The 26,292-nt window shown below is 42.7% G+C and overlaps 1 protein-coding gene across 1 annotated transcript in view; it reads left to right on the top strand.

Annotated features, from left to right (window-relative positions):
• The first annotated feature begins 17,945 nt into the window (after window positions 1-17,945).
• Window positions 17,946-26,292, top strand: part of tiam2a (TIAM Rac1 associated GEF 2a) — a 71,591-nt gene continuing 63,244 nt past the window's right edge. The window contains exon 1 of the mRNA XM_062440271.1: window positions 17,946-18,079. The gene's annotated coding sequence lies outside the window, so the exon portion shown is untranslated. The remainder of the gene's footprint in view (window positions 18,080-26,292) is intronic.

Raw genomic sequence — 26,292 nt, 5'->3', positions numbered from 1 at the left:
GTTGTGATGTTGAATAAAAGTTGAAGGTGCATCAGATATTTTCCCCCTTTTTATTGTCATTAATCCAGATTCTGGCCAATCAGATGAACTCTTGCACACACAGCCACACTGTAGCATCAAACTCGAGAGCAGAATACAACTCATACTAATGCTAAAACCTGGCACATGCAGTTTAAACACATGCAAGTGTATGGAGATTATGGGATATACATATTTAGCATACCAGGCAGTGCTTATAAGTATTTTATTGCTGAGGATCTCTGATATAAAAAAACAAAACAGACTAGACTCTTTTTAGTTGACTTGGCAGAAACTAGAAAGCAGCAGAAACATACTCGTATCATGGGAAAATGCCTCCTGAGACCTGAGACAACGAATAAAGGTCATTTCCACATTTGAGAACACTACATCACACTGTGTTTCACACCTATCAATAAAGGTGTAGATTATTATCCAATGACTCCTCACTACAGCAAATTATTAGCTGAAACCATGTAATTGAGGCATTTTTTTCAGAGGACAATTCCTATAATAAGAAAAGCACCCATCTGGCGCTTACCTCAACAGAATAAAAGAATCAGGGAGTATATAAATAAGGAGCATGTGGAAGGAGGTAGGAGAATATGCGCCCTCCACCCCTGCACTGCCACAGCTGGAGGAAGTGCTCACTCAGCACACACCAGCTCCAAGAGCTGCTCGCCATACTTCATGCAGTAATGGTCCAGCTAGTGTCAGAAAACACAAGCTTGAATATTTATTTTAAACAATGGCCTACATCACGGTGTCTACTGATGCTGTTTCAGCCATTTTAAAATGTTTTACACAAAAGTTGGAGAAGAGCAGCACAATACGTTGCTTTACGCCTCTACGTCCAATTACACCTGAGTTTAGCCTGTAATCCAAACACTGACACTCAAAATCTTTATTCCAGTCTCCTCCTCCTCGAGGCCTGAGAAGGGGTACAGCCGAGCTGAAAACTTCCAGTTGTGTGTCTCTTAGTGCAACTCAGTCCATAAATTTCTAGCTTCTCCACCTGGCTCTCCCAAAGGCCCGGGCAGCCAGCCATGTCTCGCCTCCCGCTGATTTCCCCACAGAGAGATTTGACAGGCTGAGACTTTGAATCAACCGCTATCTGCCCTGAAACAGACACACTTGCACACAGCGGTTGGCAAGCGCTCTGCTGGACGGCAATAAAAATAAATCCTCAGCACGGAGGTCCAGCATCCGTCAGTTATGTATCTGTAGCAGGGGAAAAAAGTGCATGTTTGCTAATGAAGGCTGTTTTATTGGTTAAACACAATAAAATGAGGCATCTGCATTCAGTTCGACAGAGCTTAGGAATAAACTAACTATAATTTTTGTGTATTTCTTTATGTGCAAACCTTACATTAAAGCTCATGCAGCCAGCAGGCCAAAGACCTGACTCAGTCTGAGCCTATTGGTATGGTAGCCTTATGGTGCTCCCATGCCAAGCTATTTGCACATCATTGCCAGCCAATGCTCCAAACCCGAGCCAGGCCCATGAGCACAGAGCGAAAGCAGGCGTGACCTTTAGTTGAGGATTACCCCAGCATGGACAACTAATGAGAGCACAAGAACCAACCAAAACGGCGTGGAATACTCATTCACCGGCAGCTCACACCCAGGCGGTTATGCTAACAATGTGGTTTAGACTCTGCAGGTCCAAAACAAAGACGTTCCCTGCTGGGAGGAAGTCAATTAGACAAAGTGCTGAAGGTTCAGAGACAGCTTGTTAATGGGTTTTATTAAGATGTGGGGGGAAAAGGATCAAATCTCCTGGTCTGATACGGACTGGAGATGTCAAACTTACAGGCCTCGTCCACTCTATGAGGACTGTTTTTTAAGACTTGTAGCACATCTTCACAAAACATACTGAACTCCTGTTGCTGTATGAACCGCAGTCAGTGTGTCTGTGGCGTCAGTACCGCGTCTGACCATTTGATGTCAGCATGGTACTGCAGCACTCTGTGCAGACCATGTTCTTGAAGTGCGACAGCTCAAAATCTGCAGTGCTCACCTCTCTTACCTTATGTGCTGCACCCTCACAGACCAATAAAAGACCCCCCCTCCCCTTTTTTTTTCCACAGTGAGGTGTATCACACATGAGATTCCCCCTCCTTTGAAACAACAGGAGGCTCAGTGAAAGAATAAGGGCGTAGAAAATGGTTACCATGCAGGATCTTTCACAGTGCCACCGCGCTGAAATGAATCCATCAGATACCTCTCCTCTTACCTTTTTCTCGGATCGATACAGGAGCAGTGTGATAAATGGAACGGGGTCCTTTTAGTGTGAGACTTGGCCCGTCTCTGCAGCTTCTCAGTTGCTGCATTCTTAATTGATTAAAGCTATTGATTAGCCCTTCCCCCAAGCTTCCAGACTAAAATCAGCCTCTATCTACCACGGCCAGATGCCCAGATATCATATCCGCACACGCTGGGGTCTGTGCCAAGTGGAGGGAGACAGAGCGTCTGCATGACACGAGCACGAGAGATGTGACTTCCAGCAAAAAGCAGAGCCATATATCTTTCGTCTACCTAGTTATGCAGGAGAGGAATCCCCTATCTCGCCTCACACTCTGCAGCCACAGCAAATTACTCACCGCTGTGAGTGAGTGTGTATGAGTGTGTGTGTGTAACTTTCCTCTTCTTCACAAAGCTGCTGCCTGGCTCTCGCTCCTTGTTATCACAGACAGCAGACTCTTCGAAGCTGATGTCCAAAGTTCCCATCGGCCAGGAACTTAGCCCCAGTCAGTCAGTTCAGCCCAGCTGCAGGCCGCACCTTGCTGCAAATTGGCCAGGAGAAAGAGTGAGGTCATGGAGTTGACCCTATGGCACCTCACATCAGGCAGGTGTGGGTGCAGAAAGTTAGAGCAGTAGTAGGCCTGGAGCTGTTGAATTTATATGCTTGCTAAAGGACACTTCAGCAGGGCAGGTGCTTAACACTACTGGGGGTTTAAATCAAGTCCTCAGTTAAGCATCAGTATGAATTTAAATTCATATAGCCAGAGGGTTGTTTTTTTTTTTTTTACTTTTCAGAGCGAGAAGAGGAAAGTAGGCACAGCACTCTGCGCAGTCTGCAGGAAAATATGATCCATTTAATTCCAAAAACATGACACAGCCTCATTGAAACGAATGGGTAACAGGTGACTCGTGACTCATCCATTTGTAGATGAATGATATTTGGAGATGTTATGTGCGTTGGTAGAGAAGCTCAGATTTTTGAGACACTGCGGCTCTGTAGAGCAGAAGATTTCATTGTTTCTTTCTTTTTCTTTTTTTTCTCTATTTTTATGGCTGTGTGGGTCAGTTGTGGCACTACTTTCTTTCAGACATCTTAACAACTGTTGGATGGATTGCTATGAAATTTCACGCAGACATTCACGGTCTCCAGAGGATGAGTCCCCAAAGGCTTTGCTGATCCCCTGACTCCCCCCTTTAGCGCCACCATGAGGTTGAGATTGGTGGTTTAGAGTGAAATGTCTCTTACATGATGCTGTGAGGTGCAGACACTCATGGCCTTTGGGAAGTTTGGTGATCCATCAACTTTTTATGTAGCATTAAGCTGCAGTTTGTGTTTAGTGCTACTTTGCATTGGTAAAAACACATAACATTTAAACTGTGCAGAAATGACAACTAGCATCATTCATATTATAAAACGTCACACCTAAAGCTCCAAGAGAAAATAAAAAGTGTAATTCAGTGATAGGAAACGGTTCCAAACAAATCCAGACTTAATATTTCTGGAGCGAGTGTTCTTTCCTCTTTCTCTTTTGTTTCTGAAGGCAGCTACTTGTCTCATTTTCTCCTCTACTTTCATATGAACATTTCATTTCATCCTCTCTCTGGGGCGAATAAAAATGTAGCAAGTGTTTTTTACTTTTTGCTGTGCCAGGCGCAGGAAGAGGATGGCTCGCAGTCAGACAGATAGCCTGTGTTTGCCAAGTCGGTGTGTATTTGCTTAGTGAGGAGGTGTGTGTATGCGTGTGTGTGTTATCAGTGGTCTACATACCTTGCGCTACACACATAACTCTCTCTCTGTGTGTGTGTGTGTGTGTGTGTGTGTGTGTGTGTGTATTGGCGGTGTATCAGCGGTGCAACAATGCAACCAGCATTAAATCCATTAGCGCAAACACGATTTAGGCAGAGACAGCACATTCACATTGTCGGATTGATGTCTACAATCTGTTGTCTCTGTTAACATTGTTAGTCCCTAATCTTTCCTGTTAGAGGCCCCCAGATTCAAAAGAGAAATATCAGCAAGGATATATCATCTGTTTACATATATGACTATCTGTCTAAAGACACCTTTCCCCAAAGTGGCCGTCTCCTTCTCCTTAGAAAAGCTGCGCTTCTGCTTCTTGTCCCAAACTGTCAGCGATTATTGCAGGGTGAGAGTGGGGTCATCTCGGAGCCACAGGAGGTTAAAGGTCACCACTGTGGGAGACACAGGGAGGAGTGAGAGAGTGGTAACCTCCGGGAACAAACACCTTTTCCAGATTTTTTTAAAAGGGAAGATCCAGCCATGATTCACAGCCGGGCGGAGACTTTTGTTTGTGTGTTATCTGGGTGACAGGGGAGCTTATTAAATCTGCCAACACAAATGAGGAATGTGTATGTATGTGTGTGTGTGTGTGTGTTTGCAGGAGTGTTGAGGGGTAAGAGGGGAGATATGCAGAAGAGGAAAGTGTGCTGAGTAAGCGGGGCGAGCGTTTGACAGCGCAGCACATAGTGACTGGAAATGAGGGAATTTTGAAACGTGAAATGTATCAGTGAAGACAGGCGGGAACGGGCTGCAGCCTCCCGCTGTCAGTCTTACATGCTCTCATGAGGGCACATATTGCAGTCATACACACTCATTTAACACAACTCCCACAGCATCTACATCCATTTCCTGATTAAGTGTATAGACTCTCAATCTCGCACGAGGCACATTCACACAGGCTCAAAAACACTGCAGACATTTTGACATGAGCTTTGTTCTCACGCGGTCTGTGTCGCATCCATTCACATGTCAGTCATCATTTGTGAAAACCTAACATATTAAAGCTGCTTATTAAAGGCTGACTCAGCGTCTTCCTGCAGATGTGACACCTGGTTCATCATCCACCAAAAACAAGCCTCATTGTTTCCATTAAGCACTATAGTGAGTGTGTGTCTGTGTGTCTACCTGCCCACACACACACATGACTCTGTTTATTCAACCTCAGTCCCATTTGCTGTCCCCCTCCCCCCAAGTGCTGTTTGTTAGGAAGTCGCAGCAGCTAGCTGGTAATTAGCCCTGAAGGCCTCCTGGTTGTCTGCCTGTTTGTTTACGACGGTAAAAGGCAGATTCCCTCCTGAGAGTCGGGGGCGTCACTCTGAAGTGTGCAAAAGAGACGGAGCAGACGGTGTCAAATTAGAAAAGACAGGGAAATTCCTGACTCATCGGGAATCATGCGGGAGGAGCTGGGCGGGAATTGAATGTTTGAAATTAAGTTTGACTAATCTGGCTGACAAGCTCTTTTAAGTAAAGCTGTCAACGTTTTAGGCGTTTATTACAATAGAGATAATGGCATTATAAAGAATTGCAGTTAGTATTAAAATTTTGACACTAACATACATTTCTTTGGATAATCCAAAAAACACATGAGGACTATTTTCTCTGTTGCTGTTCCTAGTGAAGGTAAAATTATCCTTTAAAGTAGCCTGAAACAGCTCTGAGACAGTCATGTGCGACAAATCTCCATCTTTAGTCAGATTAGCATAATTTTTTGTTTCTTTGTTCACAATTTGTCCCATACCATAGCAGTCTCCACTGTAAAAAAGTGCTCCTTCATTTATTTTCATTACTTCCTGGAAAATAGTGTGGTCTCATTGGTGCCTTGATTGTGTAGAAGTAATAATAATCAAAGTAAAAGAGAGTGCAGTGCTGTGTCTGCACTCTTTTTGCACCATTCAATCATCAATCATCCTCTTCTAAAGCCAGCCTGAGGTCAATCCTGATGACTCAAATTGATTTATTTTCACACCCAGAATGCAGATTTTCTTTTGTAGATCTTTTGTATTTTTTAACTTTTCCTCTCTACAAAGATCAGACAGAAACCTCCAATATTCCAGTGACCTATATCAGCAACACTGAATAAAAGGCAAAAATTGGAAAATGAATGTTTTATCAGCATAATTGTCAATACAGTCATTTGAATATTTATCTTAATAAGTCTCTTTATCTGATTGTCTTGGAACAATTGACAAAAATGATAATGATAATGATAATTGAAATTATATCATTATAATCAACTAATTCTGCTGCAGATCTGCTTTATTCTCGTGCTCATTCGTAGAAAATCCTGAAATAAGGGAAACTTTTACTGAGACTGAGTAGAATTATCCTACATCAGGCTCATTTACACAATATATTCCTGTTTCCTCAAGAAAAATAAACCCTGTTGGCAAACTCAGACAGTAAATAGCTGTGTATCATACATTTCTGTTGTGAATAGGTTCTTTATAGTTGGTCAGCAGTGTGATTAGACACATAAAAAGTACTAAAAAATAAGTGAGATTAATTTAAAGGTTTGGGTGTATAACACTTGATGAGAGACATTTCTCATCTTCCCACACAAGTTAACACAATAAATAAATGGCCAATGTCCTGCTCACAAGTAGTTAACCCCGTGTTGAGCGCTTCAAACCTCCCTCCTGCTGCTCCCCCAATCTGTCGAGTGTGTGTGTGCATGCGACTTTGTCAATATCACCCATGAGGGTTCCACTGCCACCCCGCTGATGAGGATTAAATATTCATGATCATGTTTATTAATGACCAGCAGGCATCAGGGATCTCCAGGCACACACCCACACACACACACACATGAGCTTACACCGTTTTAACCCACACGTGCTCAACCTCTCCCTAATCTCCCTCCCACACCTATCAGATACACAGACACACATTTGCACTTGATTTTACACACTTACACACTCTCACAGAAAGGAAAACACACACTCCTACATACAAATATGCTTTCTTTTTTCTTCTCCTATCTTCATACAGTACATTCAATAAGACACACACTCCTGAATAAATATCCCTTGTGTTTCTCCATGCTGTCTAATTTGGTAGAAAGGTCTGAAGTGTGTGTGTGTGTGTGTGTGTGTGTGTGTGTGTGTGTGTGTGTGTGTGTGTGTGTAAGTATGGATCTGCCGGGCTGTTAAATAGAAAAAAGAACAGATTTCCTGTCTACTTGTCTCTCTGGACCGCCGGTCTGAACTCTCCCAAGGGTGGAGGGGATGGACTGAGGACCTCGCTGAGAACATCTGTGACGGCCGGCCCCAGCAGAGACTGCAGTGTGACAGGGCCTATCAGCAGCAGATGTCACATCGTTGTGTGTGTGTGTGTGTGTGTGTTCAGGGTTGAGAAGTCCATGACCTAGGGAAGATGTATAGGAAATGCTCTCTGTGCTATCTCCTCCTTCCTGCCCATCTTCTCACATTAGTCTCCTATCTCATTAATTACTGTGGGGGTGCAGCGGGTAAATAAGCATTAATTCCAGTGCTTGATCATCCTGTAATTATAATAAAATGAAATAAAACATGACTGACATTTCCTCCCCTTTAGTTTCTTTCACTTCAACCTCTGTCTGTCCCTTTCCCCTCCTCTCTTTCCTTTAATTTAGAAAGTGTTTCTCCTCTGATATAACTATACATGCTTTGCCCCACAGCCTCCGCAAATGAAATGACAAATGAGTGATGAGCAGAGGAGAGCGGATGCCGCCCCTCATCCCATCTGATTCTACATATCCTCTCTCTTCCCTCCCTCTCTCCACAGTTGGACTTTCCCCCCTTCTTTCCTTCCCCTTCAGCTTTGCCCTCCAGTCACTTTTTTCATTATTCTTACGCTCCGCTCTGCTTCCTCCTCTCATCCTCTTTTATTCCTTTGGCCATTTGGCCTCACCTCTCATTCCCTCTTTCTCTGTTTTTTTTCCCTCCGAGTAGTGTGACAGTCTGGTCAAATTCACTGAGCCTCCCGATGGGACTTCTGTCCGGCTCCAAAACTAACTAAAAATATGATTTAAAAAAGGACTCAAAGGTTATTTTTAGGTTTCATTTTCATCTGGTCCACAGAGGCCAGAGTGCAGCAAATTACCCTTCAAAGTTGAACCGCAGCTTCAAATGAATTCAGACTTTCAGCAGTTAGTTTGTGATGTTGAAAAAAAGTTAGAGGGTGAAAACATATAGAATGTGAAGGGTTGCTTGTAGTGACAAACCCACAGAGGATTATCCCCCCGACTCTGCAGATCCCCTAAGCATTTTGGTGTCTTTTAGCACTTGTTTTGGTTTTACAGCCCCAAATTTACTGATTGGATTCAGTCTTACGGCTCTCATTGGCACTGTTGTGAACAAACAATGTTAGCAACTATGTGGTGAACATCGTGGAGCATTGAGCAGCTCAGGATTTGGTTGACAGCAAACTGAGCTACAATGAGAGTGAATATTGGACTTAAATTCACCAGGTGACCAGAAACAGCACTCAAAATGAACGCTAATGTTGCTTATTATCTGCTCAACAAGTAAACTATCTTGATTTTACTGCCCCACAAATGGCCAAAAAATGACTTATTACCAGTTTAAAGTCATGGTTAACCTGTTTTATGCAGATATTTGGTAAAAGTTGTAAAGAATCTTCTAAAAAAATAACTTTAGTGGCATATTTTATCATCTTTTGTGTTCCAAAAAATGTGAAACAGGCTGTCTGATATGAAGACTGATTGAAAACAAACAACCCTTTTTACAGATAAAACCCCCAGTCATCACATTTCAGATACTGTTACTGTTTCTTTGATGTCAGTGCAGTGTATATTTAGAAGAGAGAGAGTGCCAGAACTAATAATATACCAGAGTCTGCACTTCACACACAATACGAGCAGCACCTACCTCTCTACTTTTGTGAAGCTGCTAATATTCAGTCTGAATCAGAGAGCTAATACTACACTGACATTAGAATATGATCCTAAAATAAAGTCAAACCAAACAGAATTGAAATGTGACACTGAAACACAACTTGGAAATGTAAACTAAACTTGGACGCGGTTGTGACCTTGATGGAGAGTGTAGGAGGAGAAGAGGAGGGTGAGAAGGTTGGTGCATAAGTTGTGTAGCTAAGTTGTAGCTAATGAGTAAGCACAGTCCGGTCTTCTGCCAACACATTCAGCCTCCACCCTCTCTCTTTCTTTCTCTGTCCTTTCTCCCCCCCCCCTCTTTTCACTGTGTGTCACGTGGGACACCGGGGAGAAAATGAGAAACATGAAACTGGCACTTGAATTGAGTTTAAGAGTTACTGTGTTAAGTGAGGATAAGTGCCATTTTTGTCCAGGGTGGGGGAATGTGTCAGAATCTGAGAGGGTAAAAGAGGCTGCAACAAAAAGTAGGAAAACGGGGGGCTTTCACATACAGTACATCGATAAGGATGAATGAAAAACACACAAACAGTACACACACGCACCACCAGTGAGCAGGTATAACTTTAATTGTCATCATCATGTCATCACATCGTCTTAATTACAAGGTCTGCTACACAGGCAAAGTAACCAATGTGCCAATTAGTGGCGTGTGTCAACTGTAAAGAGGCCTGACAGTGAGAGCTTAGATGTTTATATCATATGTGTTGTGGATCTATACATCTTCACATTTTTAAGATTACCCCCATAAAACAGTGCAATGATAGTTTCATAAGGTACATTGTATTTGCATAGAAAAGAACCAGTCTCATGTGCATTTGACTTAAGAATGTTTCCTTTTAGTTTTTGGAGCTGTGTGTTTTTACTGTTGAGATGATTCCTCGTGATCACTCAACACATGTAACCTGTTAGATGTGTTGCCCACATTTGGTAATGTGTGGGCTAAAGTTGGGCTCTCATACACACAGCTAAACAAATGTAAAATATGACTGAACACCAGTATAAGCTGAAATCACAGTTAAGTGTTTCTGATTTATCATCTTTTACCTGCACACGCAAACACATACGCCCAGAATAATGAGAGATGTTCAGCTTTTCCCAATTATACATTACCTACACACACATACACACACACACACACACACACACACACACATTGTTGTCAAATCAGACACCTCACACACACACAAAGGCATCGCAGCCCACAGGAGAGCTAATCCGATTTCACAGCCCAAGTGAAAAGAGTCTCACATGGACCCATCCATTAGCTATTATTAGCTAAATAGGCTGATAGGTAAACAAAGGGCTGCTGTGGAGAACGCCAGGTGCACCCTTTCAGAAATGGACTAAAATGACTAAATATTAATCTCACCTTAACTCAAGGCCATTGTGTGTTGTTAAATTTGCAGTAGAGTAAATCATCTTTACCCTGAATTAGCAGTGAAGACAAATAAAATCGTATTTTAACTGCTGTTTCCCTCTCAGAAGAACTCAAGATCATCTCCAAGGAGACGTTAAAACGCTCATGACAATCCCGAAATGTTCACTCACACATAAGTACTGTAAACTAATCCATTGTTGCCATGAACGCCTCCACAGGCCGCGTAAACAAACCAGTACAGACAGTTTGTGGGGGAAGTATCAGCTTTCTATTAACAGCTCCTGGTCATTCATTACCTACTTTGTTTAAAAACTGCCAAACAGACAGATAAACAGCCTCGCCTGGGTCTGCTGTTTGCTGTTACTATTCTTCTGCATCTGTACTGTTAGGTGATGATTTTGTGTGGGGGGGGAATACCCAGAGTGCTGTGAGTGTTTCTAATTAAGAAAGCCAAATGAGCAGATTTTAACAAGGTAATTTTAACAACCCTGTGCTCTGCTCCCTTCACATGGGTGTGAAAGTGTTTCTCAGCAGGGAGCGAGGAGGTAAATGAGTGTGGGAATGTTACCTTAGCGAGCCCCGGCTAAGGGACGACCACAGTCCTGATAGAGCAATAAGAGCCCATTTTTTTGGATATTATACTAGGAATCCATTAAAGGTCAGTAATAAGGGAGCCTCATTAATTGGTGTAAAAGTAATTTTCCTAGTGGTGGTTGCATTTAAAGGATGTAATTAACACGTCTGACATTCGCAGCCTTCGACTTTATCCTGTGAGTTGTTTGTGTCTGAATTGTGTGGCTTGTTTTGACATTGTCTGTTGCTCTTTATTGAATTAGAATGAGCTGAATTTAGCTTCAACACAGCCCCAATACAAATCAGATTACACTTGAGAGTGACTGATTGCATTTGGTTCATTGGAATCAGCCTTTACCATTTTTTTCTACTGAATGGCGCTTTTGATTTTTGTCTGTTGGCTTGTAATTTGTTATTCTCATTAGACTCAATTTAAAGCTTACTCAATCAAGTGTCCTTGTGTCCGCTGCGGCTTCCCCTTCACCGGCCTCTGGGCTGCACGGCTGTGGTTGCAGTCATTCGACAAGGAGTGAAGAGATTTGAATCAGCTTAAACTGTCACGCCAGCCCAGAGCAACCGACTGCTTCCTTATTCTCTTTCAGCGAGTCTATAAAAGACAAGGCTTGTCCAGTCCTGATCTTTCTTTCATAAAGTAATCTACCCTACAGTCTCTCAATCATTTATATCCTTCCCTCTCTCTCTCTCTCTCTCTCACTCTCTCTCATGCGGGATATATTTGGCTACTTACATGCTCCCGACTTTGTCATTGTCAAATCTGTCCTATATTCCGTTAAAGGAGATGTAAAAACGGGCACTCACATGTTGACTCTGGTGCATTTTTAGATTGAGGCCTGATTTCATATTGGCCGCACACTGAGATGTACGCCATGAGTCCATCAGTCAGATTTTCTCTCTCCATGTTTGGACATGGTAAGGTACCACTGTGTGCCAGGCTTGACATGACCAATGGGAAGATAAATATGTGGGGTTTATTAAGGTGGGCAATTTTGTTGTCAGTCTCTGCAGAGAGGAACACTGTAATAACCAGAAATGAAAAATCCAGGCTGCTGGGTTGTTTTTTTCTTACCTGATGTAAGTGGGCAGCGCTGCCTGAGAGGAACTGGTAAAAGAATAAATTCAGCGTATATAAAACATAAAGGCTTATAGGGATAACAAAGAAGCTGTTGCTCACAGGAGTTTTTAGTATAGCACTGTAGCCTTGAGGGATTTGGTAAAACTATAGAACAGATTTCCCTATTTCACACAACAGATGCTGGTATGTTTCCACGAAGACCATCTGAGCAAGCCAAGTGTTGTGTTATACCATAACTTGATATTCTGTATATTAAGTGTGTTCTGAAGTGAGTGTGTGAATAACAAGAACACAGACACACACAGATCTATCGCTATATGCGCCTTAGTTTTTAATTTGACCAGTTATATCAACACTGCTATAATGGATTCCTTGGTATTGGATATACTGTTTACGTGCTGTTGGGTCATGATTTACACGGAAACAGGCGCCATAGAAATTACATAATTTTCACCACAATCAATGCATATCTTGGCTCTTGCACTGCATGCAATGTGAGTGAAGGCAGACTGGACTGAAAGTATGTAAACACATTGGTGCTGGAGTGGCTTTGTGAATGAGAATAACAACACGGGCCGATTCCTGCTTTATGAATTTGTTCTCATCAGTGCTTCTAAAAGCCCCCGGGGGCATTTGTCATAAAATGGCAAAATGTGAAGTGTGACATGCAAACATTGCCTGCGGAGGTGATGCGAATAGTATCACTGGGGCAGCACTCGCATTTACTATCATATCCGATTCTCACTTAAACGTACAGTGCTTATAGTTTATAGCAGTTCACAAGAAAGAAAAACAAACATTACAGAAGACTGAAAAAAAAGATGTAATATTGTTATATTTGTTAGGATTGTTGCCTGAGCCTTCAGATTTATCCTGTGTGTCTCAAGTAGAAGTAGAAAACCACTGCTGTACAGTTGTGCTGCTGTCGCTTGTACAAATGTGTGTCTGGCAGCTTTATTATGTTTTACCGTTATTTGAATTATTTTTTAGTAATTGAAACGAAGGAAAACTCGTCTTTTTCTCCATCTGTTTCTTGCTTTTATCAACTTCTGTGAATTTCTGTAAGTGGTCCTACACTTGTTTGGGATTTCTCTCCAGACATTTTAGACAGTTGTGCTGCTTTAATAATCCCTCCTTGATTGGCCAGATAGGCGCAGATATCCTCTAACAGCCTGAGCGCACTTGCCTTGAAATGATTCATTTTCCTCAGAGCGTAATGATCGCACATGCTGTAGATGGAAACAGGCAAACAGCCAGAGAAAGAAAATGGAGGTGCTTTCCCACAAGGCCGTTTTAGAGCAGTTCCAGATGATCACGCATCAACATCCATTGTACAGTATAGACAGTGAATATTTGGCTAGTTAAAAAACAATCCTTCCAACACTTTTTGTAGCCGTGCTGGCTTCAGATACAGATGCAGTCTTTTATTTATGCAGATCTGACTTTATTTTCTGCAGGTGCAGCCTCACTCACTGTTTTTTTTTTTTTGCTTTGTCAAACAGTCCCATCCTTCCATCCATCAAATGGCCGTCTCAATCTTTTCCCCACACGCAAGGACACAAAAGGAGAATTCAAGTCGTCTCTCTATCACACCCCTGTGATAGTTTCTTCACTTACAACTCAAGTAATCAACACATCCAGCCTCCCCCACTGCTCTCTGTTACCCTCCCTCTCAGCGCTCAGTAATGACATATCTGTGTGGCAGACAGGCAGTCAGACAGACGGATGATGCAATGCGTGACGGTCAAATCCATCACATATGTGTTTTCCCACAGCAACACATCCATACAGGTTTATTTATTATTTTCATCCATCTACCTGCCGTCATCCACCATCTATAACTCTCAGCTGCTGGATTTATTTCTGCACAAAATGAAACTGTAGGTGTTTTGACCAAAAGGAATCCGTTCAAAAAGCTTAAATTTAAAGCTTTTTTAAACAGAAAAATGAACTAGATTAAAGTCTCAGGTTTTCATCTACAATTAATGGAATCACATGTATGAGAAGGTAAATCAAGGGCTGTAAGTGCTCCATCTGTACTTTAAAGACCCGAATAACACTTGCGTGAGAGGTTAGCTGCTGTGACACACGGTTCCCTCGTTGTCGTCATTGATTTCTCATTAGTTAGGCCCTCAGGAGTCTGTAAGCTATCACTTGGATCAGACCTGTCTTGTTCAATTAAAAGCCTTTTTACAAAAGGGTCTGGCTTTTTCATACCTTATCTCCACCCAGTGCCCTTCTATTGCCTTTCAAGCGCAAAGATTTCCTTTGTCTATTGTGTGAGCTGCTGCAATTGTGCCTTTGTGATGGTGCAGGCTTTTATGTTGACTGCTGTATTTAGACACAAGTAAAGAGTTGTTTCAAGGTGTGGTATTTAAGTGTCTGATTATAGTCCTCCTCTCGCCCTTCTTCTGTCTATCACATATACACCATGGGACAACTCCCTCCTTGTGTTTTTGGATGACAAAAAAAACACCTTCCCTTACAAACCACAGCATAGCACCTTTCACACCAGCCTACCAGCCTTTGAATTTTTTCCCCAACCACACTGAACCATTAAAGGCGACATGACAAATAAGCGCAGTAATTACATGCGGACACTGAACAGGCCGGCCCTCGCGGCTCGGCATCTCATACAGTGGTAATAATGGCTTGATCACATCTCACAATGGGCAGCAGTGAGGAGGGTGAGAAAATCACTTAGCAGGGGATCTGCCTGCCCCTCTCCCCTTCTCTCACATACAGTAACACACACTCACATACACACACAACTACGATGACGACCCTATTACAGCGTCCATAATGGCAGGACAAAGCAGTGAGAGTCAGGATAGCTGGAACAAGGGTGTTGAAATAGCTAATTTAGTAGAAGGAAGGAAAAGTTGATGCTGAGATGTTGATAAGTGTTTGCATGTACTGGATTTGTGCATGTGAATGTGTGTGAGCCCCATACCTGCCAGCCTATCTGCAGAGTATTTGTTTTGCATCAGCAAAAACAGAAAGAGGGAATCTTGGCTGAGCTCACTGTTTTTCTGCCCCCTCTTGTGTTTTAAAGCAATAAAGTGGCAATACCAATATTTCAGCAATCATCGGTCCTGTAGCAGTTCTATCTGCGTGAGTCTTGGAAAAGCTCCATTAGGGTGCCTTTCCTGTGTCAAACTGACAGACAGGCACAGAGGGCTTACCATCCATCAGAACCAATTATGTTTAATGAGATGCGGAGTGACCAGAGCTCCAGAAAGCTGCCAGACGACACAGGGCTGGAGATTCCATGTGGCCGGAATACACCCAGAATGCTTCCCTGAACAACATTACATACTGGGTGGGGATCTGTAGCATGTCATTAGTAATAATGATGACATTGGCCCAAAGGAATATTGCAGTAATCATGGCTCACATTGATGGTTCCTCTGTAGACAATACTCATGACCTCAACACCAGAGGAGTTTTGGTTTCAGCACATCTCCATTTGTAATGAAAGACATTACTGCCCAATCCTTTGATACTCCTTAAGATGCATAATTAGATATTGTGTTGGTTTTTAAGAAGATATGCTTGGCCAACTGGTGCTGAATACCCTCTGGCTAAATCCAACTGAAGAGGGATGAGAGGGGGCTTGTTGTGTAGACAGATCCTGATCGGTCTGTGATGAAAGGAGCAGTATCCGCTGCTACAATGGGCAGCGGAGATAGACATCATTATTCGGGCTTTCACTGTAGCAGCTGTAAAAAAGGCTGATATGCAGAGATGGGTCGTCTTGGTCAAAGAGCCACATTACGAAAGGTTTACGAGCATCGCCTGGGAGATTGCAGGAAGGAAGGCCATTATAACTGTCTTATCAGGGCGTGAAGGTATTTGGATGAACATGACTGAGTATGATAGAGAGAAAATGAAAGGGGTGAATGAATCCTTACACATAATGTCCAAGAACAACAATGATCATTCTCATCACTGGCATGCTGTTTAATTGTCTGAAGAGACCAAACCTGTTTCTTATCCCTTTGCTTATCAGTTCATTAATCCATGTGACAGACAGGGTTGTCAGTGCTATGCAGAATATGCGCACCTTTATCACCTTTTCAAGTTAAAGAGCTTACTGGGAACCTAAGGGTGGGAAACTTTTTCAGGTCGAGGGCTGCCAAATACATCCTTACAAGACTATGCAGTTTATCTGTAAGAATCCAGCCTAAGAAGGATCAATGGGTGAGTTAAAACAGTCAAATCTGATCAAAAGTCACACTTCTTCTGTCAGTTTAGACTTGAAGTGAGTGACGTTAAAACCTTCCTCATTTCACAATCAAATACTGAACCACATTTGCTGCAGTGAAACCTGTGATTTAACAATACAGAACATCATCTAAAGTTGATTTTATAGTGACTATGTGTGTGTATCTGCCAGTTACAGCAAATAGTTAAAGGTGCAGTGTTTAGAGTTTAGTGGCATCTAGTGGAACAGACTTGGCAGGAATGGAATATAATATTCATACGTAGGTTTTAATTAGTATAATAATCACCTGAAAATGAAAATGGTTGTGTTTTTATTACCCTAGAATGAACCCTTTATGACTATATAGGGAGGTTGTAGGGAGGCTATATAGCAGGTTGTCTTCTACTGAGCCTGCCATGTTACACCACCATGTTTCTACAGTAGCCCAGAATGGATAAAACAAACACAGGCTTTAGAGAGAGCCCTTCACATTTTTTGTGGCCACTGTAGTGCTGCATTCCATTTACCTTGGAAGTTGGAAGTCGGAGCTGGGAATGACGTCACACCCGAGTTAGTATCATTCCAGATAGAAGTCAGAATACCAGTTCTAGTCAGGTGGATAAAAACACATTTCAATGCATTTCACGCATACAAACAGCATAGCAGCACGTCCATAGATAGAAGTTGGACAGTGCTGTGTATGCGATTGATTTAATTAGACACAAATAATACAAAACTGCTATTAAACAGGATATTACTACAACATTCACACTGTTGATGCTCAAGGCTACCATTTTGGTTTTTGAGGTCAGGGCTGGTGGGGCTCATCCGACTTTCTGAGTCGGACATCCATTTCTGACTGGGAACTTGGACATTCCAACTTCCGAGTACAACTGGAACGCACTATAGGTTCCACTGCATGCTTGTGGGAGGAGGGGATTAGTTTGTTGCCATCTGTAAATGTCACTAAATCTTACACACTACATCTTTAAATAGTCAAGAAGGCAGAGGGCTCACCTGAAGGTTAGTTGTGGAGGTGTCTGGTGTCCATGTTTTATGGGTGCCCTTCAGCTCTGGCAAACCAATCATTGCTAGTTGATGTAAAACCTGTGTGCCTGCAGGAAAGTTGTCACAGGCACCAGATTTATAAAACTTAAATCTCACCACATCCATTGTACTGAGAGATTTATCTGGCAGTGATAGGCTTAATCAGCATTATGTGAACTGGTTTATGAGCTTAAACAAAACGGGTGTTCATTTATATATAAAAGTGCTATGTACATTGCAGCTTAAATTCTCAAGCCTAAGAAAATATAGCACTGATGTAGTCATTAACTCAGGGTACTTTTTTTAACGTCCTCAAGAACTATAAAAAACATTTTACATCAGATCGAGCATGACGAGTAAACAGGATGTCATTTCTAAACTGGGTAGAATTTAAATGAAATAGTCCTGAATAGAATAGTTTCTTACATCTCCCCGAGGGACCGCAAGAAATCCCCGAACCATTGTTTTGGAACCCCTAATTTACCATGCTTCTACCATACGTGTGTATACACCTTTTCATTAATATCCCCGGTAGAGCATGCTGTAAGAACACGGCCATCCCCCCTCCCTGTGTCCGTGGGAAGGAGGAGTTTAACCCCACATTGTCTGGGAGGAGTCCGCAGTCTCTTGGCGCTCCGTCCCACCAACATTTGTTCAGGAGAGACGGAGGAATCGTGGAAATACGCTCCAAAAAAATCCGATTTTTATGTGTGTGTGTGTGTGTTTGTGTGTGTAAAATGCACCAGCGTTATATTTAGCGGTTGCGAGGAGGGAAACACGTGAATACTGCGAGGAGTATGTTTCACCAGAGGAAACATTAGCCGGTAAGTTGTAAGCGAACTTATTTTACAGTCACGCTGGTTGTGAACTGAAGGACTCGGTTCATTAGTGTCAGTGCGCTTTGTCCGCTGCAGCGCTTTTACGCACATTGGATCAAAGTTTGCGTCTGCTATAGAAAAGTTTGGCTGTGTTTGTGTAATAATAATTCACAAGCGAGTCCTCACTGAATGCTGTGTGTGTTAAATCTCGCTGCAGCAACTATGACAGATTTGCATTGTTTTATTTTTATTATAGGCTAAGTGAAAAGGCGTTATATTATAGGAGTTGCCACCACACGGGCCACTGTGTTGAAAGTACAGGGTTTGGGGCCAATGTGCATTGTTGTAGGCACAGAGAGAATGACCTCTCCCTTTGTATTTATAATCATCACTTATTAAAACTGTCACTGCTGTTTACTCACTGGAATACAATATCTGTTAATTAAATCTTTAGTGCAGTGTGAAACACAATTTGACATGACACATAAAATAAATTCCAACCTGTCATCATGTTCAGCCTTGGAAATTAATTAAAACTCCATACAAAAGGTATTTGGGTTGTCATTCCACTGCCACAGTATATCACTGTGGGTGTCTGAGGGGTGTGGAGGTGTTCAACATGTAGACCACAGCAGGGTCAGAGAGGCTGCTTATTGCTTTACTTTCTTCCTTCTGATTTATGAACTGAGAGGGTAGGCGCCCTGGTCATTCCACTAAATGCTGGGGAATGTTCCTCTGTTGTATGTGGATGTGATTTACCCTCAGCTGCTATTGTTGTTTAGCAGTGTGCTAGGGTGGAAGGGTTCTCTAGCCACATACAGAGACAACAAAAGGGCCACGGGACCCCTGGAGTGAAGGGCCTGCCCAGAGCAAACAGATTCAAAGAACAGGAGGAATGGTCGGGCATGCCTTTTGGCATGGTAGGCCCTCTGTCATGGAAACTGGCACGTGAAGGTGTCACTTTAAATGTCCTGCTGCTACCTTGCTGAGTAGGGTTGTAAAAATAACAACACAAGCTAATGTTTGACTTTAAGTGGCTGGCACATGGATGGACATTGATCTGTCTTAAGGCTGTGGCTGGCATTAATATATTAGCGAAGAGGTTACAGCTTGAGGAAAAGTGATGTAATAGAAGTAATTAATGTGACTAAGGAGTATTAAATGATGTACTTGATACGTGGAGGCACTTTAAATATTTACCATTTGTCATTTTACTTGAAACTATATCCAGGAATTAGGCTTAGCCCAACATGAGCACAAGCAAGAAGATGCCCAAGAATGTCTGCTGTTTATTTTTCTGGAGGGGGAAACATGCTGTGTGATTGTTTATATTTCGTCAGGCCTTCCTGCCACCCTGCCTGTTTAATGAACTATACAGGAATAGTTATTCACTGACATAATTGCTGTTGTTCTCATGTATGCGCCCTGTTCTTTAGGAAATCAGAGCACTAAACTAAATGGACAGAGGCTGTTGCACCACACGCAGATCTTGGCGTATGCGGTTCACATATTTGTGGCATAGAAATCCTCAACCACAAGGAACATTATGTTTTTTTATTCTGTTTTCCCCTGGATGAGACGGGGTCTTGAACCAGAGTGATTTGATTGAGTGTGACCTGTAATTTCCATTTAGTGGAAAACATGTGATTGCTTTCTTTTTGTGACACGAGTTAGAAGTTCTGCCTCTCAGTTGGCAGGACTGTCATTTGTCAAAGTTGTTTACCAGTGACAAAAGTGAGATGTAAGGTTACCTCCTCTCTGGGTGGCATGAGATTGCTTCATAGGCATCTACTGCTCATCATATGTCTAATTTAACATCCTGAAACAGTGACATAATTACCACAGGAACTTCCCTCATGAAGCAATCTTGTTTTGAAGTTGTGTGGAGTTATGTAAAGAAGTTCAATGTAGCTGTGGTTGGAAAAATGACTCTTCTTGTGTCTGACGCTTTATGTGAACAGCGACTTACGTCAAGTGAGAAACTTGGAATTGTTCTCTCTCCGCAGGCCATTTGGAAGGCTTTGTGCGAGTGCCCGTCGTCGTTAATTCTGAAGTGCTAGCACACTGGTCGAGAAACACCAATGTTTCATGTCTTCCCCCCGGCACATTTTTCTCCATATAAGGTGGCGTGCATGTGACTTATCAGGCATGGGTAACATCTGTGCTTATTGTCACACAGGGATGAAGGCCTTTTACTGTCTCTAGGTAGAGAGGCACTGCAGGGAGAAACCACAGACAAGACAAAAGGATTTGAAATATATTACATTGAATTTAACAAAAACTTTAACCTTTGTTCATTTCTCAGTATTTTTGCTCCCTCAATTACAATGAAGTGCACTTTGATGGCTTCGAGCTTCTGTGTTAGTGCAGGCGGTCCAGTTACAAAGGCGTAATGGTTACTTGTATGTTTCTATTTCTTACTGCTGTGGTTGAGATTATATTTGGCTTTCGCCGTGTTTGTTGGTAGTATATAGCCAGCCGTGTCTGGAGTGGTTGCTATAAAAAGCAGGTGAACTAAAAGCTGGTGTTGACAGCATCTTGGCTGAAGCTTCTCATTTGCGACCAACCTCACCGCGACGCCAACCAACAGACACATGACTGGCTTTGACCCCTTCTGGGTGCACACAACTACAGGTCACAGAGCTATCACCGACACAACATTGACTTACCCATCGTGTCTTGTATTGCCAGTTAAGACAAAAATAATAACAGAGCCTTGTGACTCAAAAACAGCCCAAAAGAGATGCTTTGTATCTTCTGTACTGCATAATTCAGTGACTCTGAATTTAACCTGTTTTGCTGTGGCTACTGGGTTGGCGGACACACTTGCACACGCACACGCAAACACGCACACGCACGCACACACACACACACACACACACACACACACACACACACACACACACACGTCCATCCACTTGGAGGGATTTGTTCAGTCAGCTGCACTTTGTGAATCTGCTCCAACACGAGATCCCCTGCTCTGCTGCACAAACAGGAACCTTCTGTCCAGCTCAACAGAGCGACGTGGTCTCATCTCGCTGAACCGACGCGCCCATTCATACCCCTCTTAGCAGCCACAGCTCTCGGGCCTTTGAGGAGATTAACGCGTAGGTTTTAAATTGAATTGGTCTCCTTCAGGGTCACCTGCTAAAGCATGGTCTGTAAGGTTTGCAAAGAAAATGAAGATTAAGCGTTGGCTGCGGCTTTTAACAATGTGTCAAACGAGGTAACAGATGAAAAGTTACCCAGTGGATGATTGGGGTGCAGGTGAAGAAGGAAGTGAGGTAGCTTTTAGTCAGTGTCAGATGACTTCATTTGTGATTCAGACTTTCATTAACCCCAAAGAAATAACTGCGAGACATTGTTTTATTGATGGTCGCATAAATCACATGGCGATTGGTGTACATGAAGCAAAAAGCCCCCATGGCAGCAGTAGAGCAGCAGCCCATGTAATTCCTGTGCGTGCACCAGACGGCGTACAATATTTCAGTCTGGGATAAGTGCTGCCTCAGCACTTTGAACCAGACCAAGTGATTTACAAGTTGTGATATACAAGAGTTAGTTTGATTATCAAAATGTACAAACAGTACAGAGAGATGGAGATGAGAGGGAGTGTTGGGTACAGAGGTTATTTGTAGGTGTATTCATCCTCGTACGGGACTTCATATCTTGACAATCCTGTTGCCACAGAGAACCTTATGTGAGGGTGTGTGATCTTTTATGCTCAAAGCACATTCCTTTTTATGCTCATTGCTGCTGTGTGTAAAATACTGTTTTATCCTTTGATTGTGAATTCAAGCTGGAAACACTCAAGTTGCATCATGTCTCTGCAGGCTCCATAAAGACTGCATGTACATGATATTTGTGTTTTTGATACCCTCTTCTAAAGACGGCACGTGTTCACGCATTCTTCAGGCAACGAACAGCTCTCTTTGTATGGAAATACTCCCTTCTGCACCCCCACTCGTTGGCTTTAAGCCTGCTCACCGGTCAATTCCAACAACAATAGAAAATTGTGATTGATCTGCCCTACCTTCGTTCAGTAGCCATAAGGTCCCACTTACTATCTTTACCCTATTGGAAAGGCAAACACAGCTGGTGCTACAGGCCAAAGTGCTCATTTCTACGATGCTCAGTTGGCGCCATGTGTCTTGTATTGTCCCCCCCATGATGGATGGAGCAAATTCTGGGTACACATTTACTCCAACACATCCCACCTGCTCATCAGTGGGTGGAGACTGACTATCTCTTTGTTTTTCCTTTTTTTAGGAAGTCCACTCTTCTGCTGTTGGGTAGCACCAGCAGATTAGCCTGGTAACATATGCAGAATCGTATATTTGATAATCAGAGCTGTGTTCATTTCTTTGAACCGCAATGTAGTAGCTCAAAGATGGGAAAGAGTGTTGTAGGGCGCATAAATCCATCACTGACCACACATGGATCCGACAGTGTCCAATAATCCATTCATCACACTCTATCTTCAGCAGCCATATATCAGTCATCACAACACAATATTGCTATAACTCTGCAGTCTTGGAAGATATTGATGTTGTTTGCCTTTATTTTTGCTTGCTCAGTAGCTCGCTTCACTGAACTGCATGGAACATGATGTGCCCTTATCTGCAGTTTCCTGGGCTTTGTGACAGACGCGAAGTGCTTTTGAGGGTCTTTGGCAGCCGTTATATTAGTGTTAGGTTGAAGAACATTTTCAGGCTCATTAGCACTCCTCTCCCTGTCCAGCCCCTTCCCCACTTTAGCAGTCGGTGGTTTGATCTCTGTGCAAGATAAGCTCTTTTCTCCACTTCTCAGCCTCCGAGCTTTGTCATGTTGGTTCAGTCATTTGGCATCCGGCCAGCATAAACAGAGACAAGGTCCTGATTGCTTTAGGTCACCGGCAATCCTGGCATTCACTCAGTGAACACGCTCAATTAAAGCTCTCTTGAAAATTCTTTTCTCCAAAGAGGTAAATGTATCCAAATAACCTGTTTCCTGGAGCGATATCATCGTCAAGGCTTATTTGGCTGACAGGCCTCGGCTGTCAGAAGGAAAAAGGATATGTAAGTGAAAGAAATCATTGTAAAGCACATAAAGATAAGAGAAAAGAAACAGTATTGTTGGACATTTTATCGGTTTTTACAGTCCACGCCTTAGTAAAACAGCAGAAAAATAGTTTTAATATGCATCACATCCTCAATGAAGGGGAAGCCAAGTGGTGTACCTGCCAGGCCGCAGCAGGAAAGCCTGTGTGTGGGCTTGCTTGCTTTAACGGTACCCTCTGGATGCCTAAAGATCGACTAGGCTTTCTCCATTTCTCACTAAGGTCGACTTGGGTTTCCTCAGAAACTTTCAGGTCTACTTTTCTCTGCTCTGTTAGCGCCAAGACATCAACTCTGCTTGGCCATTACATAAGAGCTGTTTAAAACCAGAATTCCCTCATTCTGACCCAGGGGGATCATCTTCCTCAGTGCCTGGCTAGCTCGCTATGCCACCCTGGCCGCAGATTCCATGGAGCCGGTGTTTTTTTTTTTTTTACAGTTGATGGGTCCAAGTGCAAAAGGCAGGTGCGAAGGACATTCTAGATTTTTCTAACAATTCCTACTGAGAACATTTTGGCTACCAAACATACTGCCAATTCCCCCTCAACAAAACACACAAGGACACATCATTTATTCAAAGTCAAGAAGGTCAGTATAATTGCTAGCAGGGTTCCTCTATGAGTTCATGCCAAGTCAAGCAGATTACGCTGAGTGCAGGTCGCCGCTCAGCTTGTTGCAACGTTGGAAAGTCTTGCAATATTAATACATGTCTCTCCCCAAACGGTGTCACAGCAGATGCCACCAGACTCTCATAAATGCCCCTTTTTAAAAGTTTTAGCAGTCTAGCTGAAGTGGTTTCACAAGCACGTCAGAATATTATTAAAACTTGCCACTCATAGAAACTCAGTGTAATAACACAGAATCTCCAAACCTTATTGAATGATTTTAATGAGGAAATAGGAGAAAATCAGTTTGTTAGGCTGCTGTAAACATATCAGACACACATGTGTATGCTGTGTGTACAGGATACAGATACCAGAGGCTATTAATGGTATTTGACATTCAGCTGTCATTGGAGAAGCTGACTCCTAATTTATCTGCAGTTTGATCCTAATGTTATTAAAGGTGCTGGAGCCAGAAAGTGAACCACTGGCTTTTATAGACTCCCACTGATCTGGTCCTGGGTCTTTTCTCTCTAAGCATTGTGCTCTAAGAAAGGTTTTTATTCAGGGCCTAATCCTTATGTTTAAAGGGATATTTTCTTTCTTTGACTTGGGTTAGGCTTCCTGAGCTTTTCTGCTGTAGTGACCCCACCTCTTTATACACCCTAAGCATTACACTTTGTGCCTAGATCAGTGGCCAGTGACTCTCAATCCTCTCTGGTGGTTTTACCCTTTCAACAGGACCTTTTGTTGGCTTTTCCAGATGGATCTCTTTGGATGTGGATGATGTGTAGTGTCTACAGTTTAGACTGGTGCTCTGTGGTAAAAAGGGGGGAACGAGTGACTCACAACTACAAGGGATGTGCATATCCTGTGTGTAAAACAACTGGTGTGTGCATATAAGAAAATCACTGCTGAAATATGTGAGGCCACTGTGGCGCACATGTTGTATAGCAGCTTTTCTTCTTGCATTCTTTCTAGCTGAATAATAAGAACTCTTGTGTTACACAGCATAACTCTCTCAAAGCCATCATATTCCATGTTGATGTAGTAGCTGTGCATGAACCGGCTGCTGGCTTTTACACGGCGAGAGTTTTGAACTCTATCCTGCCTGCATATCAAAGAGGAAAAACACCTCTTTCATAGATGATGCATTTTTCTAAATCCATCTTTTATATACTCATTGATATTCGCCTTGCATATGACAGGATCTGGTGTAAAGTGAATGCGTACAGCGATGAAGTCATTCATTATAAATCATTTCCCCTTTTGCAGGGTGAAATCATTTATTTGCGGTCTCATGAGGTTAGTGATCCAAGGAGCACACCCTGACTGGTGACTAATAGGTGGCTGATGTTGTGTCACTCAACCCACTGGCATTGGATACACTTTGGTGTCTAGGTCGGAGAAATTCATCTTCTCTCAATACAAACAAGAGCTAGAAAGCTTAATTTCAGTTATTTAGCCTGGTGTATCTGTGATCAGGCTTGACAGTTTTCGTTGGCAATTGGCAATTTTCTCAGTCCAAATGTCTGTTTCTGCCTGGCAGAGACTCTAACTGTAAAAGAATTACTTTAATAACTGTGATACTCTCTTGAAGCTATTTCGAAACCATTCTTGTCTCTTTAGGCGCTTGTCCCGCTGCTCAGTAGTAATTTTGTGTGCGCGCGCGAGTGGTTTTGTCTCCAGTGGTGAGCCCTGTGGTCTACTCGCGTGGAGAAATTGGCTTCATTGGAAACTTATGGTTGCCTTTTTTATACTAATAATGATATTTTACAGTGTGTACGTCTTGGCATGTCCAGGCTTAAACTAATAATAACAATGTCGAGAAACGCCAGGAACTGGGTTTTCCTGACAGTTAAGACGGTTGCTAGGGTTCAAGGATCCGGGTGAAAGCTGTACTTACGCAGTCATGTTGTATTATTAGCCTCATGTGTAATTTTTATGGTATTCTTTCCTTTGACTTGATGATTCATAGCTTCATTTGTCCTATGGCTGAGGAGATTTTGAAGTGGAAGCCTTAAATGGAAACCTTAATTAACACATTGCAGTTCTCTGTTTTTTTTCATCAGCATGCGCACCGCTTGAGTGGACCCCAACTCAGGCCCAATGAGGGAGCGAGGAAGGTGTTCATGTTTGGTCCCAGACATGCCTGCTGCTTTTGCTAATCATGCTATCATACAAGGCCACAGGCTTTTTTTCTAAGCCAACAAATATTTTAACAAGCTGGAAGACTGCACTCATTCTTTCCGATCTTTCACCAGCATCCATATCATCAAGCCTGATGTCTAGGCTTTTGGCAAGCCATGCATTACACTTTGGCTAGCCACAGGAGGCCAGGGCCAAGATACATTCATACATAACATGAAAAATGCTGAAAGAATTCGGTATCATCTTCTGTATGCTGTATGAAAAGGTACATCAGAGCCACTTTGGTGTAGTCTGACACATAACAGCCTCCCAGACTGTGCAAACAAGTCAGATCAGGTTAGATTGTTTAAACCACTGTATACCTCTGTGG

The sequence above is a fragment of the Scomber scombrus genome, chromosome 19 (genome assembly GCF_963691925.1).
Source record: "Scomber scombrus chromosome 19, fScoSco1.1, whole genome shotgun sequence".
In the NCBI taxonomy this organism is placed as follows: Eukaryota; Metazoa; Chordata; class Actinopteri; order Scombriformes; family Scombridae; genus Scomber; species Scomber scombrus.
The sequence above is the reverse complement of the archived record's forward strand: the minus strand, read 5'-3'. Positions and strand labels throughout refer to the sequence as shown.